This window comes from Rhinolophus ferrumequinum, chromosome 12 (assembly GCF_004115265.2).
Source record: "Rhinolophus ferrumequinum isolate MPI-CBG mRhiFer1 chromosome 12, mRhiFer1_v1.p, whole genome shotgun sequence".
NCBI classification, from domain to species: Eukaryota; Metazoa; Chordata; class Mammalia; order Chiroptera; family Rhinolophidae; genus Rhinolophus; species Rhinolophus ferrumequinum.
Window position 1 is genome coordinate 20168528 of NC_046295.1, and position 18676 is coordinate 20187203.

The 18676-nt window shown below is 38.3% G+C and overlaps 1 protein-coding gene across 5 annotated transcripts in view; it reads right to left on the bottom strand.

Moving 5' to 3' along the window:
- DENND4C (DENN domain containing 4C) overlaps positions 1-17792 on the bottom strand; it is a 101269-nt gene extending 83477 nt beyond the window's left edge. For 2 of the 5 annotated variants that reach the window (XM_033123716.1, XM_033123717.1), the window contains exon 1: positions 16619-16992. The gene's annotated coding sequence lies outside the window, so the exon portion shown is untranslated. Of the gene's footprint in view, positions 1-16269; positions 16289-16618; positions 16993-17323 lie in introns of those variants that run through there. The other 3 variants (XM_033123715.1, XM_033123714.1, XM_033123718.1) reach the window with 2 other exon arrangements.
- Between the last annotated feature and the right edge of the window lie 884 nt (positions 17793-18676).

Consider the following 18676-nt stretch of genomic DNA (forward strand, 5'->3'; position numbering starts at 1 on the left):
AATAAAATCCAGAAGCAGAGTCACCCCACCAGCAACAAACATAAGCAGCCCCTAAATTTTTGTTTCTTAAAAATATTCCCTACCAAAAGATATGAGAAAACAAACAGCAACAACCAAAAAATAAAAAGATACTAGAGCTCCTTGGAGAAATGGCCAATTCCAAGGCTGGGCAAGAAAAGTACAAGATACACCTAGAAAATCTTAATACAAGGGAGAAAAAAATTTAAAAAGAAAAAACAAAAACAAAAGAACATTGCTCAAAGACTAATGGGGGCCCTATCAAAAAGACACATGAACTAATTTGAAGAGTTTCCCATTGGCCAAACTGTGAACAACTTCAGCATCAAAATGAATGACAGTAATGGCATATATAACACATTGCTTTTTTTTAAGCCTTGAGTCCATACTGAAATTATAAATGAATGAAGGGGAAGGAGGAAAGAAATGCTCTTCACAATACAATCCCAACTAGTAAGTGTAGAAGGAATGATAGAATACCATTTTACAATCACACTATTCAGATTCAAGCAAGAATTTATCAATGGTTGCTAAAACCACTGAGTAGAAGGCTGTTGGAAATGAGGTAATTATATAATCTCAGAGCCTTTCCCCAAAGATACTAATAATTACAAAGAAATAAAGTACCACCAGAGAAATCTGATGGCCACCACTTTAACCAAGTAATCAAAGTTGATTGACATCACTAATAATTGGTGAAACTGATACGACATGCCTTCTGATGTGACTGATAACACTAAGAAGGATATACCACATTAGTTATGTAGTATTCCTGATCCCCCCCCAAAAAAATGCACAGCCTTAATCTAATCACGAGGGATTAGGCAGTCAGGCTGAAACTAAAGTACAAAATTCTAAAAAAAAAAAAAAAAAAGTCAATATGATGAAAGATAAACAAACATCCAAGGTACTATTATTCCAGATGTAAAGAGACTAAAATCTGAGTATCAAAAAAGGGACAACATGGGGTAGCCGGTTAGCTCAGTTGGTTAGAGCGTGGTGCTAACAACATCCAGGTTGCCGGTTCATTCCCCACATGGGCCACTGTGAGCTGTGCCCTCCTTAAAAGTGACAACATAAAGATAATAGACAAATCTCCAAACATTGGAAATGGAATACATGTCTAAATAATGAGTGGTTCAAGAAGTTTAAGGAAATTACGAAGTATTTTAAACTGAACAAAAAGGAAAATACAACATATCAAAATTTGTGGGGTACAGTTAAAGCAGTCATTTCAGGGAAATACATAGCATTAAGCATTTATTAGGGGAAAAAAGCAAGGTCTCAAATGAATAACCTAACTTTCAATCTTAAGCTAAAAAAAGAGCAAAATAAACCCAAAGGAAGAAAATAATAAAGCAAAGGAAGAAATAAAACTGTCCTTCACAGACTTGACTGTCTACATAAAAATTCCAAATGATCTACCAAATAAATGACAACTAAATATAATCAGTGATCTTAGAATGGACCAGGGAACAGAAAAACAAAAAACTGCTGTAAGGTATAGTATTAAAAATATAGACTGACTATATGTTAGATAATTTTGTAACAAAGCTAATTTTCCTAATGTGATCATTGTATTGTATAATAGAACGTCCTTGTTCTTCAGAAATACATGCTGAACTGATTTTCAAACGGTTTAATCAAAAAAATAATATGCTTAGACAGAGAGGGAGAGAGCTAATGTGTCAAAATGTTCACTGGCAAATCTAAGTGAATGATATAATAGGAGCTCATTACAATATTCTTACAGCTTTTCTGAAAATTTGATTTTTTTCAAAATAAAAAGTTTCTTTAAAAAGAGGTTCCTGTCCTTTGAAATTTCAACAAAAGTATAAGGGGAAATGGAGGATAGTGGGAAAGATAAGAAAATGTAGAGTGGAATAATACTGGTTTCAACTCAAGAAGTAGGCAGGAAAGCATAATTGCTAATCTGAATATTCCCAGTTAGGGTAAAATAACACTTCACGAGTTTCTGAACTCAGCTATCTGGCAACCTTACCAATTCACATACAGCCAAGAACTATCTGTGAAGAGCTGCAACAGGTATCACAATGCTACAAATACATACATACTTTATGGATTTCAGTCTCTCATTCATAGTTTATTTAGAATTACAAGAAATTCTAGGGGCAGCTGGGTGGCTCAGTTGGTTAGAGCGTGAGCTCTGAACAACAGGGTTGCTGGTTCGATTCCCACATGTGCCAGCCAGTGAGTTGCACCCTCCACAACTAGATTGAAGGACATATAACTTGGAGCTGATGGGCCCTGGAGAAATACACTGTTCCCCAATATTCTCCAATAAAAAATTAAAATAAAATAAAAAGAAATTCTATTAAGTTTGAGTATGAAACACATAATAAAAGTAGTAATTAATTAAAAGAAAGAGGGGTAAACACAATCAAATAAAAAATTAAGCTGTCTAGGAATGAGGGAAATATTTTATAAAACAGAAGGTGACCTAAGGGCATACATAGTTAACTAGATGCCTGATTGTAAGAGTAAAGAATACCACACACCTCAAATATACCTAATGGGTATCACTGCTTTACAAATGTTCTACAAAATGTGATTTATAATAATGTCATCTACTTTCGTATACTAAAAATCGTAAAGAATCCTATAAAATCTAACTTCTATTTTGTTCCATTAGCCAATTTCCAAGCTAGTACCACCCACAGTTAATTATAATAGTTCTCCATGTTTTTTGATCTGGTAGATAAACTCCCTCTTCATCCTTTTTTAAGACTTTCCAAGCTTATTCATCCAACCTCATCAAGTATCAAAGGGGGGGGAAAAAGTTGAGATCTTTGGAACTGCTCTAAAACACAGATTATTTAAGGAGGATGGGCATCTTCACATTAAGTTCTGCAGTCAGTAGCACGGTATGGCTCTCCATTCTATTCAGAATGGTCTTTAAAAAAAAAAAGCCTTTAAGTAAAGTTTCATCGTCATTTCCTTCACCCAGGTCTTGTGCATTGTTTGTCTGTATTATTCATAAGAATTTTACAGTTTTGTGGCTAATGGGAAGGAGCTCTTATGTATGTTAAACAATCACTGCTGGTACATCAATAACATGACTGCGCCTCATTGTTCTAAACGCTGGAAACTAAAGCAATGAAAACACCAAATGCCCTATCTTTATGGAGCTTATATCATAGTTGGGAAGTAATCAGTAAATAAGTATAAACTTGTAAATAAGTATTTCAGGAAGCATATGTGCTATGAAGAAAAATAAATCAATACTGAGGGAAAGTGATAATAGGCCTTATTTTTATAGTGCAATCAGGGAAGACTGTGTTGAAGAAGGAAGATCTAAGGAGAGGTCTAACTGATAAAGGATTAATCATGTGGTGATAGAGAACAGTCCAAGTGGGAAGAAAATACAAAATAAAAGCCATACGGCAAGCAAATAACTTGATCTTTGAGGAACAGCAAGAAGGCCATGTCCCTGGAGCTTAGGGGAGTCTGTATGGGCAGATGAGGTCGGTGAAGGAAGAAACCACATAGACCTTTTAGGCAAAGATAAGGTCTGGGTGTTAGGCTAAGTGAGACAGGAAGCTACTACGTAATAGTGGTCTCTAGATGAGAGTGATGTGCTGTTATTTATGTCTTTGGAAAAAAACACACCAGTTGCTAGACGAGAGGGAGAAAAGAGCAGAAGCAGAGAGAGCAGTGAAAAGGCAATTCCAATAGTCCAGAAAAAGAGGTAATAATGGCTTATATTAGGGCAAACGAGTGGAGCAACAAGGAACGGCAAGATTTGGGATGTAGTTTAAAAGCAAAGTTGCTGCTGATGGATTGGAAGTATGTGGGGGAAAAGAGAAAGGAAGAATGATGTGCAGTCTGTGGCCTAACCAAGTGTGTGAATGGTGCTGCCATGGACTGAAGTGGGAAGGTGTGAGGAAAGGATAGATTTGAGGAAATCAAGTAAAACTTCTGTTTTGGACAAGTTAAGTTTTACATACCTACGGAAACATTCAAGTGCAGCAGTCAGTCCAATTCAATATACTGTGCAGTTTGATAAAGATACAAAGATTAAAGTCAACAGCAATCTATATATACTTGTAACTATGGGATTAGATATGATACTCTAAAAAGTGACGAATACTATAAAGAAAAGGTATAAGGTCTAAGCCTAAGGCACTCCAACCTTTAGACGTAAAGGAAGAGAAGCTAGAAAACTGAGAAGCAACTGTCATAAATTAGAAAAAAAAAAATCAGGATCGTACAGCATCCCGAAAACCAATGAGGTTTTTCAAAACATAAGGACTGACCAATCAACTGTATCAAATGTTGATGAAAAGTAGAGAACACTGACAAGCCTGGTGTTAGCTAGGTGGGTGGAGAACCGCCACCCTAGAGTGAGGTGGAGAGAAAATGCAAAGTAAGAAAGTGAGCACGAGCTACATGGAAGAGAACAGAAATGTGCTGAATTAGGAGTACTAGGTTACCCCATAAAGTAGTGTAATACTGTTTAAACATGTCCTGTGATAAGGCGAACGTGCATATTATAAACCCTAAAGCAACTACTTACAAAAAAAGATGTACAGCTAATAAACCAATATGGAGATAAATGGAATACTAAAATATACCTAATCCAGAAAGGAACAAAGAACAGATAGGAGATATTAAAAACAAATAGCAAGATAACAGATTCAAACCCAACTATATCATAATTTCACTAAATTTAAGTGGCTTACTATGACAAATGAAAACATATGTCCATATAAAAACTTGTATACAAGTATTTACAGCAGCATCACTCAAAATAGTCAACATGTAGAAAAAACCCAAATGACCATCAAGTAATAAATCAATAAACGAAATGTGTATTTCCATGCCGTGGAAATTACTCGGCCACAGAAAGAAAAGAAGTATTGCCAATACAAGCCATAACATGAATGAACGTTATGCTAAGTGGAAGGAACCAGACACAAAGATCACATATTACATGATTCCATTTATAGAAAATATCCAGAACAGGCAAATCCACAGAGAAAGCAAGCAAACTAGCGATTGGCAGGGGCTGAGGAGGACAGTGGAGAGTGGCTGCTTAAATGGAAAGGGGTTTCCACCCTTTTGTGGCGATAAAAACATTCTGCAACTAGACAGCGGCGACAGGTATATAACATTATGAATGTAGTAAATGCCACTGAACTGTAGATTTTTAAGTTGTTAAAATGGTGAATTTCGTTCAATTTTGCCACAATTTTTTTTTTTAAAAAGGAATGAAGTACTAATACATACAACAACCTAACTGAACCTCAAAAATACTATCCTAAATGTGTTGTAAAGATTTTGCAGGGTATCCGATGGACACTTGTCCCATTTGGGAGACCACCTCAGGGATGATGTAGATGCCTGATCACTGCACTGTACACCTGAAGCTGAAGCTGAACAATAATGAATGTCAATATTATTCTAAATGAAAGAAGCCAGTCACAAAAGAGTACATGTTGCATGATTTCATGTATATGAAATGTCCAGAACAGACAAACCTATAGGGACAAAAAACAGAGTAGTGGTTGCCTAGAGCTGGGGTAGGGAGAGGGGGGTGGGATAGAGACCGCTAATGGACACAAGGTTTCTTTCTTGGGTGATGAAAATGCTCTAAATTAGGTTACACTGCTGGTTATAAAACTCTGTAACTATACTAAGAACCAAGGACTTACAGCCTTTAAATGGGTGAATTTTATGGTGTATGACTTCGATCTCTGTAAGGCAAGACCAGGAAGCAAGCCCCCACACCTCCCTCCCGCCCAGCTCCAACACCGGGGGCAGCTGGAGCCAGAGGGTGTGGGCCCTCATCAGTGCCCATGACCATAGGCCTTTGGAGCTCTTTTAATCACTAACAACTGGAGCTAGTGTTGTGAAATGGACAGTCTTAATGAAGCCCAGAACGTTCTGGGGCACCAGATAACCCTCCCTTTATACAATAGATAAAAATTCCTTGTATAAAAAAAGTAAGTAAAAAAAATGACAAAAGAGCAAAGGCAGTTCAATGGAGAAAAGGCAGTCTTTCAACAAATAGTGGTGGAAAAATTGGATGCCCATATGCAGAAAAAGAAAAAAGAAAAAAAGAATTGTAGATTGAGACCTTATACCTTGTATAAAAAGTATTTCAAAATGGAACACAAACGTGTAAATATAAAACACAATACTATAAAACTTCTAGAAGAAAATATAGGAGAAAATCTACTATCTACTTTTGGGTTTGGCAATGAGTTTTTAGATGCAACACCAAAAGCAAAATCCTTGAAAGAAAACACTGGTAAGGTAGACTTTATTACAAACTTCTGTTCTCCAAAAGACATTAAGACAAGCCACAAAAGACAAGCCACAGAGTTTGAGAAGGTATTTGCAAAATATGTACCTGATATTTTGCAATCTGGTATCCAAATATACAAAAAACTCTTTGAACTCAATAGTAAAGAAACAACTCAATTAAGAAATTGGCAAAATATATGAACATATACCTCATCAAAGAAGATACATATATGTGGCAAATACATATGTGAAAAAATACTCAACACCATTAGTCATGCAAACTGAAATAATGAAATACCCATATAAGAATGGCTAAAAATTTTTTAAAAACTGACAATACCCAATGCTGATGAAGGATGCAGAACAGGAGCTTTTCATTGCTAATGGAAATGCAAAATGGAAGAGCCACTTTGGAAGACAGTTTGATGTTTCTTTCAAAGCTAAACATAAGCTTTCTGTACAACCCAGGAATCACTTTCCTAGGTGTTTACCCAATTGATTTTAAAACTTAAGTCCATGCAAAATCTGCACACAATGTTTACAGGAGCTTGATTCATAGTCACCAACAATTGGAAGCAATAGGTGAGTGGATAAACAGACAATGGATGAGTCAGTGATAAAAAGAAATGAGCTATCCAGCCACGACAAAATGTGGAGGAACATTAAATGCATATTGCAAAGTGAAAGAAGCCAGTCTGAAAAGGCTACATACTATATGATTCAATTTATATGACATTCTAGAAAAGGCAAAACTACAGAATCAGTACAAAAGACATCAGTGGTACACTCTGTGCCTCACCACAAAGCCCTGGAATGTGGTGAGGCACAAAAGTGTCAAAGAGTTGAAGTACAGGGGATTTTTTACAGAGATAAAACTGTAATGGTGGAACATGACATTATGCTTTGTCAAAATTCATAGAACTTTACAGCTTTAATGCATGCAAAATTTTTTAAAAACACGGAGGAGTTCTGGGGATCCCCTGAAGGAATGTGGAGCAGATCAAGAGAATATAACTGTACAACTATTACAAATGTATGAAACAACCTCACTGAAGGGGGTGGGAGGGAAAAGATGTTGACCAAAGTAACATTAGAAATGAATGGAGTTTGTAAAATTAAAGTCAAAAGGACCTGTACATAGGCATTCTAGTTGATAAAATTGTTTCCCACAGGGGTATGAGTTAACAATTCTGACACTGCTATACATGTATACTAATATTGAACCATTACAGGGCGGCCGGTTAGCTTAGTTGGTTAGAGTGTGACGCTCGTAACACCAGGATTGCCAGTTTGATCCCCACATGCGCCAGTGTGAGCTGTGCCCTCCACAACTAGATTGAAACTACTACTTGACTTGGAGCTGATCGGTCCTGGAAAAACACACTTAAAATAAATTAAAAGTTTTTTTAAAAAATTGAACCATTACATAAATGGATGATGGATAGTGGGAACCAGATTTCTCACTGTCAGAGTAGCAGTTTACAGATAAGCAAGGGAGAAGGCTAGGATGACCCATGTAGTAATGGATTGAGATTGGACTCAGTGTGAACTCATATTTTAGCTTAATATAAACACAGATGTTACACAGAGAAAAATTTACAGACATATGTACATAACAGGTTAACATACACAAGTATATTTCCTTGTTCAGTCAGCTGAGAAGGCCCAGAGGCAATGACACCCCAGTAGTAATCATCACACCTAGCATGCAAATCGTTTCTATCGCCATTATCTGATAAATGGAAGCAAGGCTTCTTGGAGAAATAGGTGAGTATAGGACTGGGCCAGGAAATATACAAAATGAGTGGGGAACACTTTTTGAGAGCCAGAGAGTAAGTGCTGAAAAAATAAGCAAATGCAGGGATGGTCGGTTAGCTCAGTTGGTTAAAGCGTGGTGCTAATAACACCAAGGTTGCCTGTTCGATCCCCACATGGGTCACTGTGAGCTGCGCCCTTCTTAAAAAAAAAATAATTAAAAAAATAAAAATAAAAAATTTAAAAAGCGAACAACAAACAAACCCACATTGATAGGTGTCTGTCAAAGGAACACAGGACCAACTAAAAGAGCTCCCAATAGCCATGGCTGGAATAATCTGAGTAAATAAAGTAGTACTGTATTATAGCTGAAAGTATGAAATAAACATCCATAAGTCCATACTGATATAAATTAATGATATGAATTAACTAATTAATTAATTAATTAAATGGAAAGAGACAAATCTCCCATGCAAAATAATTCCAAATAACTTAGGTAACTATTCTGCCCTCAAGGAGTCTTCAAAGTGTGAATATAACTCCCTACTCTAAGTGTGGGATGAGCTTAGTGACTTCCTTCGAAAGAGTACAGAAGGAATAAAAGGAGGCGGGGGGGAGGGGCGGGGGGGGCAATAATTTTACAGTGGAGAACTATGACAAACACTACTTCAGCTAGGTCATCAAGATCTCACCAGCAAAGTCATACATCGTTATGATAGTATGTACATTGAATATGATGTGATGAAAATGGCACTTTACCTCTGTGATCTTCTTCCCAAAAATCCATAACCCGTCTAATCCTAAGAAAAACATCAGAAAAATTCCAACAGAAATATTCCAACAGAGGGAGACATCCTACAAAGTGCCTGATCAGTACTCAAAACTGTCACAGTCATCACAAGTAAGGAAAGTCTGAGAAACTGTCACACCCAATTAGTAGCCTAAGGAAACAGGACAACCAAATGTAATACAGTAGCTGGGGGGGATCCTGGAACAGAGAAAAGTTACTGGGTGAAAACCAAGGAAATCTGAATAAACTGTCAACTTTAGTTAATGCCTCAATATTGTTTCATTAATTACTATGGTAACAAATGTACCATATTAAAGTAAGATGTCAATAGATGTTAATAATAGAATAAAGTGGGTCTGGGGTACGGGGAACTCTCTGTAATGCCTCTCATTTTTTCTGTATATCTGAGACTGCTCTAGAAATATAGAGTCTATTTTCAAAAAGGTACAAGGATGGAAAAAGATATAACATGTAAATTTTAATCCTAAGAGAGCTGGGCTGGACATATTAATAATAGGCAAAGGAAGACTTCAGAGCAGAGATAAAGAGAAATGTTTCACAATAACAATAAAAGAGTTATTAATTTACCAAGGCCTAACAATCCTAAACATGTATATGTCTAATAAGAAAGCATCAATGTATACGAAGCAAAGCCAGACAACATTAAAAGGGGAAATAAATGTCACTTACCTAGACTGTTACTTAAGGTGAATAAATATAAACTGATTTAAAAAAAGGGGAGGAGATAAACAGATATACAGTTAAAGAGAGTTTAACACTCCTCATTCAATAATTCATAGAACAAGTATACAGAAAATTAGAATACATAAAATTGGAAGAACACTATCAACTAACTTAACATACCAATATTTATAGAACACTTACCCAACAATGGCAAAATAGAAACTCTTTTGAAGTGCACACGGAAAATTCACCAAGACATACCATATGTTGGCCCATGAAACATGCCTGGATACATTTAAAAGGATATAAATCAAACAGAACATGTTCTCTGACCACAAAGGAATTAAATTTGGAATCAGTAATAGAAAGATAGCTTGTAAGATTCTCCAAGTATTTAGAAATTAAACAACACTCTTCTAAATAATCCATGGATCAAAGAACAAATCACAAATTAGAAAATATTTTAAACAGAATGAAAATAACAGAAATCAACTCGTGGGATGCAGCTAAAACAGGGTTTACAAGAAAATTTATAGCTTTAAGTTCTTACACCAGAAGAGGAAAGTTTTTAATCTATGATCTAAGTGTTCACCTTAAAATGTCAGAAAAAGAAAAGCATATCAAACCAAAAGTACAGGAAAAAAATAAAAAGAGCAGAAATAAATGAAACTGAAAATGGATAAACAACAGCCATAAAAACCAATACCTCTAAATCAAGAAAAAAGCGTGATAAGAATTACCACTTTGAGAAATGAAAGAAGGTATATCACTGCAGATCCTTTAGCCATTAAAAAAATTACAAGGGGATATTATAAATACTTTCACGACAATAAATTCAACAACTCAGATGAAATCTAAGGATTGTCAGCAACCCCCTAAGAACCAAGGAAGGATTCTTTCCTACAGCCTTCAAAGGGAGCATGTCCCTGCCGACACCTTGATTTCACACTTCTAGTTTGCAGAACTGTGACAGAAAAAATTTCTGTTGCTTTAAACCACACGGTTTGTGGTAATCTGTTACAGCAAGCTTAGGGAAACTACTACAAATTGTGACTAACATTTTGGACATACTGCAATAAAAAAAAAATGTATTAAGTTTAATGTCACTTGCTACTTCTTAGTATGGGGCCACTAAAAATTTTTAAATTACGTATGTGACTCACATTATATTTCTAGCAAATAGCACTAATCTAGCTATTGTGTTTCCCCGAAAATAAGACCTAGCCGGACAATCAGCTCTCATGCATCTTTTGGAGCAAAAATTGAAATAAGACCCGGTCTTATTATATTATACTACATTATATTATATTATATTATACTCAGTCTTATAATAAAATAAGACCGGGTCTTATATCAATTTTTGCTCCAAAAGACACATTAGAGCTGAATGTCCAGCTAGGCCTTATTTTCGGGGAAACATGGTAGTAGCAATGAGGCAAAAGGAAAGGAAAAGGTATACTGATTTGAAACGCAGAAGCAAAACTGACTTTCTCTGTAGACATTATGATTGTGTATGAAGAAAATCCTAGAGAATCTACATAAAAGCTAGTTAAAATAAAAAGTGAATTTAGTAAGATAACAGAATACAAAGTCAATATACAAAAGAACCAACTGTATTTTTATATACTATTAACAAACAATTGGAAAAAGAAAATTTAAAACATAGTATCGTTGACAAAAGACAGTATCAAAAAACATGAAATACTTAGGGATAAATTAAACAAAATACATACAAAATCTATAAAAACTGCAGAAAAAACTAAAAAGACCAAAATAAATGGAGAAATATGTCATGATAAAGTATCAGAAGACTGAATATTAGTGAGAAGTCAATTCTCTCAATAGGCTTTTTGTAGAAACTGACAAGCTTATTTTACAATTATATAAAAATGTTACAAATCTAAAATAACCAAAACAATTTTGAAAAAATAAAAAAGACAATGTTGGAGGACAAACACTTCCTAAATCCAAAATTTGCTATAAAGAAATGTAATAAAGACAAAATAATATTGGTACTGTAAGGATAGACATATAGACTAATGGAACAGAAAAAGAGACCAGAAATAGACCCACATTTAGAAAAAATAAAAAGGAGTCAGGTTGCTTGTAACTTCCAAACTAGTAAAGAGGGGGAGGGGGAGGGGGAACGGAGGGAAAGAGGAAGGGAGGAAGTCCTACAGAATAAAATAAAAAGATGCTATGATAGTAATTGATATCTGTAACTAGACAGGAAAAGACCTCTCAGAAAAGGTAACATGCAAATGGAATAGCATATGTAGGGCTCTAAGAGAAAGAACCTGAAAGTAGGCTGGTAACAGGTGCACAATGGGCAAGCAGAAGATAAAGCTAGAGACAAAGGCTTTCAACCCAGACGAAAATGTTTGCATCAATATTATACATTATAATAGTTCTCAATTCTATCCATTTTTTGCCATCCCTACTACTACTGCTGTTCTCAATTCTCACCTAGATGCCTTCAAACTTTTCTAGTTGATGCCTCTGCAGGCCCCCTCAAGCTGCTCTCCCAACCCATCCTTCACAGTAAAGCCAAAGATATTTAACAGGTTAATGGCGTTAAATGGCTCCCTGTTCCTCACAATGCATGGTCTTAATTTCTTATTTGCCTCTTCAGACCTTTCACGACATAGCCCCTACTTATCTCTCCAGCTTATTCCCCCCTCCCCAACGTCCCTCCAAAACTCCATGTCCAAACACTAAATTATTTGCATTTTAATAAAATCCACCCCATTCTTTCATTTACTTTGTGCCTTTTCACATCATTCTTTGAGTTTTAAATCAAGTGTCTCCTATGTAAACCATCTCTAACCATACAAAACAGTTAGGTACAGTATTTCCCTCTGCTCTTATAGCACTATTTGCTCTAGTTTAGATTTGTCATATTGTAGGCATGATTTTTTTATAAGACTTTATCCTACTAGACTTTACTATTCAGACAGTTTGTTAGTTATCTTTTTATCCCTAGCTGATAGCATTACTTACTTAAGAGATGCTTTTTAAAACCATAATTAAAAAGATACTCATGGGCCGGCAGGTGGCTCAGGCAGTTAGAGCTCCGGGCTCCTAACTCCAAAGGCTGCCGGTTCGATTCCCACATGGGCCAGTGGGCTCTCAACCACAAGGTTGCCAGTTCAATTCCTAGGAAAAAAAATTGAGTCCCGCAAGGGATGGTGGGCTCTGCCCCCTGCAACTACGATTGAACACGGCACCTTGAGCTGCCTCCCAGATGGCTCAGTTGGTTGGAGCGTAGGCTCTCAACCACAAGGTTGCCGGTTCGACTCCCGCAAGGGATGGTGGGCTGCGCCCCCTGCAACTGGCAATGGCAACTGGACCTGGAGCTGAGCTGCGCCCTCCACAACTAAGATTGAAAGGACAACAACTTGACTTGGAAAAGTCCTGGAAGTACAAACTGTTCCCCCATAAAGTCCTGTTCCCCTTCCCCAATAAAATCTTTAAAAAAAAAAAAAGATACTCATTTATGTTTTAAGTAGTTAAGCATCCTTTAATTAAGCTGTAAATGAATTGCACATACACAACTACAAAAAGCTAGATTCAAAGAATCCTTCAAAATATTTCAGAGTTTTTAAAATCTTACAAAATGACTTTTCTGTAGGTCAAAAGATTATAAATCTAAATTTGTAAATACAAGGTTTGGCTGAAACAAGGTATGCTTAGAAACACTATGCCCTATAATATTACTGTAAGAATTAAAAATTCTTATAAGAATACTACTTTTATATTGTAAAAGTAAAATTAATAAATTGAAACTTGTAGCAAGTCAGTAACAGGAAGAACTATGAATTTATATTTTGATTCCTATTCAATGAATTCAAGTCATATATGCACATCTATAATTTTTCACCTTGTTCTAATTCAGTTCTCAATTAAATACTATATTATAGGAGCCCTGATGATGCACTGCAAAGGAAGGAGTTCAAAGAATGTTTACTTTTTCAAAAATTTAAAAAGTAATTTAGTTTGGACTATCATATTAGCAAAGTGATTTCATTATAGCCTAATTTTGAGAGTAAAAGAGTTCAATTACTAAAATGTCAAGATAGGAAAATGGTTAAATAAACAGCAGCAGTAAAACTTTGGAGTGAAACTACTACCGTGTTCCCCGAAAATAAGACCTAGCCAGACAATCAACTCTAATGCGTCTTTTGGAGCAAAAATTAATATAAGACCCGGGCTTATATTATATAAGCCCAAGTCTTATTTTACTATAATATAAATAAGAGTTGATTGTCCGGCTAGGTCTTATTTTCGGGGAAACACTGTACACAACCGTACAATAACAGTAACATGCAGCACTAGGGAAAACATGTTATGTTTAAAAGATAATTATGTGACGTTTAACCACAGAATTATAAACAAGTATAGAAAGGATTCATATTTTATACCAAATATATTACGCAAGTTATTAATAGAATCAAAGTACAGAAAAATGTAAATGTAAGTGAGAATTAATTTTTCTCCTTTTTAATTTCCCTTAATCGTGTTATATTCTTTTCCAGTAAGGTTTCCAAATACCACAATAACTCTATTCTTATATTAAGTACAACGTACAGACATTAAGTAGAAAAAAATTTTAAGTTTATAAGTACCTAACTTCTTCCCACAAAAATAATTTTAAATTTCAAATAATAATGCCAAAAACCACTGTTTTACACAATCTGTACTATTTAACTCTTTCCCCAAGTTTTAACTCTTATAAAGGAATCTCCAAGTCCAACAAGGCATCCCACTACTACAAGTCTGTCAAACTGACAATCTAAAAGAGGTACAAATTATGGCACCAGCACAGAGAAAATAAAATTTCAATCCATGTATTATGAAAGCTTATTTGCCCTTACTAAGTTTCAATAAGCATATTTATTACACTGGACATTCAAATTAGAACAGAAATTCCATTTTGCTAATGAGAAAGACCAAATGAGACAACCTGCCTCTGACTCAGCAGCTTTCTTTTTTACCTTACAACCTGCACTTAAGTTGCAAGGGTACGACTGAAACCTAGCTTTCAAACTGAGCAGCAGAGCCGATGCAAAATCAGTATTTGTATTGGCAAGAAACTCCAATGAAAATACAAAATGTTTTGGTCTTAACTGGCAGATCATATAAAGAGCAACGGTGCCTTGTTGGGTTATTATTTATCATGTCAAATCCCTTGTGTATTAATTGCTACAAATTTGCTTTCATTGCAGATACTTAACATGTTTCTTTATAGAGAGCACCTCAACCAAATAACCTTCCAAGACTGGAACCAAGAATTGTTACAGCCTACACGACATTGCAGGTCCTTGTAATTTAAAACATTTGCATTTTAAGAACAGTCTCCACACCCCTACTCTACTGGCAATTTCTTCAGCTGAAAGCTCAAGTTTACACTACAAAATACTATATATTATTTACCTTCAACAACAGAATGCACTAATTTACAAATTATTCAATAGTAAAATACTCCATTACACAACTTCAACATTTCTAACTTCATAGATTTGCTATTATCCAAATTAACAAGTCCAAACAGTAATACACTGAGGTACTACGTCGAAGTCAAATGATGTATTATCAGTTCACTAAAATCAGTAATAAGAAAGATCAGATCCCGAATCCCAAGCAACTACTTTGCAAAATGGCCACAGGAGATACCAATGAGGGGAACGTTTGAATTGAGTTTGTGATTACTAGAAAAATGAGTCATGCAAGCCTGTATGAGGCTTCCTCATGAAAACAAATTTAAGTTCATCTCTGATTTCCCAGTCTCACACCAAGAAGGCAGTTTACCAAGTTTCTAATACTACTACAAAGAACAGGACAGAAAATAAAGTATACATGGGGTTTTTTTTTCATGGTTATGTTGATCAAGAAAAGGTATCCTTTAATGCTCAGATGTTTTCCGTTTGCAACTCATTTTGACCTTATCACGTGTACACAGAAAATCATTCAATGCTCTGCATTTCAGATAGCTGCTTAATACACATGACCACCTCAAATCAAATATTTGAAAACTTAACTCCTTAGCACTAATATTCTCCCCATCTTACTATACCCTTCACCTTCTAAACCGGGAAAAGGAAAGGGAAGACCTACTCCTACTGTAAATTGGGGACTAGGGAGAACGCCTAAACACGGGTTTGCATACAATTAAGCTGGCAATTTCAATTAAGCAGTTAATTTCCCGGACTACAATGCACGACAATCTCTCTGAGGCAAAAACACACATACAGCTGAGGTTCATTACTGGACATGACACTTTCATTCACCTTTGCACAAGTAACTGCGATAACTGCCCAAAATTTTTCCGTGTGAAACAAATGAGGGAAAGGGGGTTACTATTTAAAAACTGGGTCATTCCTTGTTTGTTATGATGAGGTACGGTCTTCGGGAGGGTAAAGCAGAAAAAGGTAGAAAAAAAATATGACAGTATTCTCTGCAGAAAAGTTACAGCTCTTTACAGGAGTCAGCACTAGGAGCTCATTAGTTTTGTGTTTAGTCACTCGGAGTTGAATGGAACCTGCCTTCCTAAAAGTCATCCGCAATGACGAAGCCCTGAGGATCGGCCACTGTAAAGCAGAGGAAATTCACCTGCGACACCTGCACGGGTCCCCAGTCCTTCCCCACTCTGTCCCGCGACCCTTCTGGAGAACCCCTAGCTCCCGCCAGTCTTGCCCCAGTTCCCCCCCCCCCGGGAACTCCCGATCGCCGTCCCCACTCTACCCTGCCCCCACCCAGGCGGCCGTCGCCCCGGCGGTCCCTACGGCTGACTCCTTGCGCTTCCACGCAAGTGGTTCTCAGCAGCACGGGCGGCGGCACGGGGAGGCCCTTTCTGGCGCAGCCTCTCCCCATCACAACCCGCAGGCTCCAGGGACTCCCCGCCCCCGGAAACCGCGGGGAAACTAGGCCGGGAATGCCAGCCCAGCCACTCTCCGCCTCCTCGGCGACCCCCCGCAGGCCGGCCATCCGAACTCTGCACCTTCGATTTGCTACCTGCCTAGCGCCCTCCCCGCGCCAGAGCGCGGGCCCGGCGGAAGCGCGGCGCAGGGTTCCTCCGCGAAAGGCCCTCGGCCGCAGACTCACCTGCCGCCCGCTTCAGCGCTACCCGAACACAGCCCCTTCCCGGGGCATGAAAGCGCCGGCTTCGCGGCCTGGGCGCCCTCCGCAGGGCCGGGCGGGCGACTTGCTCCCGCGGCCGCCGCCGCAGCCGCCGCCACGACCCGATCTGCGCCTGCGCCGCCTCACGGGCTGGGTCTCGAGGGGTGCCGCGTGCAGCGAGGGGTAACGTCCGCGAGCGCTAATTCGTGCGGGCGCCTCGGCTAACCCTAGGCCGGCCGTGGGGGCAGCGGGTCGCCTAGGAGCTGCCCACCGCACTGCCACCCCGACAGCTGACGGCCATGTTTCTGTTCCCTTTTCTTTTTTTTTCCTCCCCCTCCTTCCGCCCCTTTCCACAGAACAGCACTTTCCTACCCTCCTCCCTCTCCTTTTCCTACTGCGGGGGCGGTGGAACAGGGCGTGGGGGAGGGGTGGGGAAAGGGAGGGCGTGGGGGCGGGGCAGCGCTCGAGCCCCGCCCCCGGGGAGGGTCGAGGCGGCGTGGCCACTGCTTCCCTCCCCACCCGCCACGACCCGAGCGGCGGGGGGTACCAGCTCAGCCAGCCTGCGAGCCCCTCCCTCCGCGTCTGAGCGGTGGGTCCAGGGCAGAGACAGCTGGGGAGAAAGGGCCCAGGCCGCTCTTCTGCACCCCTTCCTGCGGGGCCCAGACGCACTGGGTGCTGTGGGTTTATTACCTTGGCCTCAGGCAGGTGGCGGCCGCTCCTGGGGTTTTTAAAGTCGGGGAAAGTGAGGCCGAATCGCTCCAAGTCACTGAGGAGAGTGCCGACAGGGATGCAGGTCTCTGGACGAGAAGTTTCCTGCGTAGGATGGGAGTTGGAATTCCCACGCATGACTGTGGGCCTCCGCGGCCTAAGCGAGACCAGCCGACTGGCCCTTCGCGAAGTCCCTTCCCGGCTGCTGCGCCCCATGAGAGTCCTTGGCCGCGCTCGGCGTCTCTACCTCCGCTGAGATTTCAGAACGGGAACTCCGAATGTGGAAATCGCTCGTTTAAATAATCAGTGCTCTCCTGCTCTTAAGTAAGCGTAGCCTCCTTATCTACACGGGTGCATCCATAGTCATTTCTCCTTAATGCAAATTGTGCGAGATATTTACAACGGTTTGAAGTTACAGTAAGAGAGAAAGAATTAACAACTAGTTATTCAGCAAGAAGCAAATGGTTTTAAACAAACTAGGAGAACTTCTATCTCCTGGCAAAAATAAAACTGGCAAGTGACTTCACAGATTCCATGGCAAGTCAAAATTAGAACTGGTGAGATTTGTGCATTTCTAATGAGTATTCACATATATAATGACTATTTTCCTGAGAATTGTTAGTCTCTCATTCAATCTGTATTTTTGCCAAAAAGTATGAGATTAGACCTCATTCATGAGGGCCCTGATGTCAGTTTACTTCTGAAGTTTATTGCATATATGGTAATTTGAATTTTGCAGTCAACAACAGGAACTGTTTTCCTAACCACATTAGCAGTCAAAATCGATTCAGTAGAAATGCACAGCAATATAAATAAGGCTTACTTAGTATTACTTTGGAGTCAGTTTGAGCCCATTGGAAACCAATCTTTGACACAGACACACTAAACAGAAGTTTAATACTAGAAATTAAGGTCTGGACTTCTTGTCCTTCCTTTCTCAAGGGCAAATTAATTAGTAGTTTAAAAACATTTAATACGGACAATATTTCTTAATGGGTACTTTTCATTAACATTCATAGATTGAGTTTTTTCCTCCTTTCCCCTTTTTTTGCACCCACAGAAATGAAAATGAAATTGACAGATTTTTCTCAATTCACAATGTAGGATTTAAATTTTCTTTTAGTTATTTCACTATTTTAATTGTCCTGTAGATTTAACATAGATTTCCATTGCCGTTTTCTCCCAAAATTTCATACAATGAACTTGTATGTTTTGGGCCTAATTTTTTATCCAAGGCAGCTTAGGTCTGAAAAAGTCAGCAGCCTTCTCAACTGCACTCTTACGTGCCCAGGGCTGAAATAAGTTCATTTTAATTTTTAACATATAAACATTTGA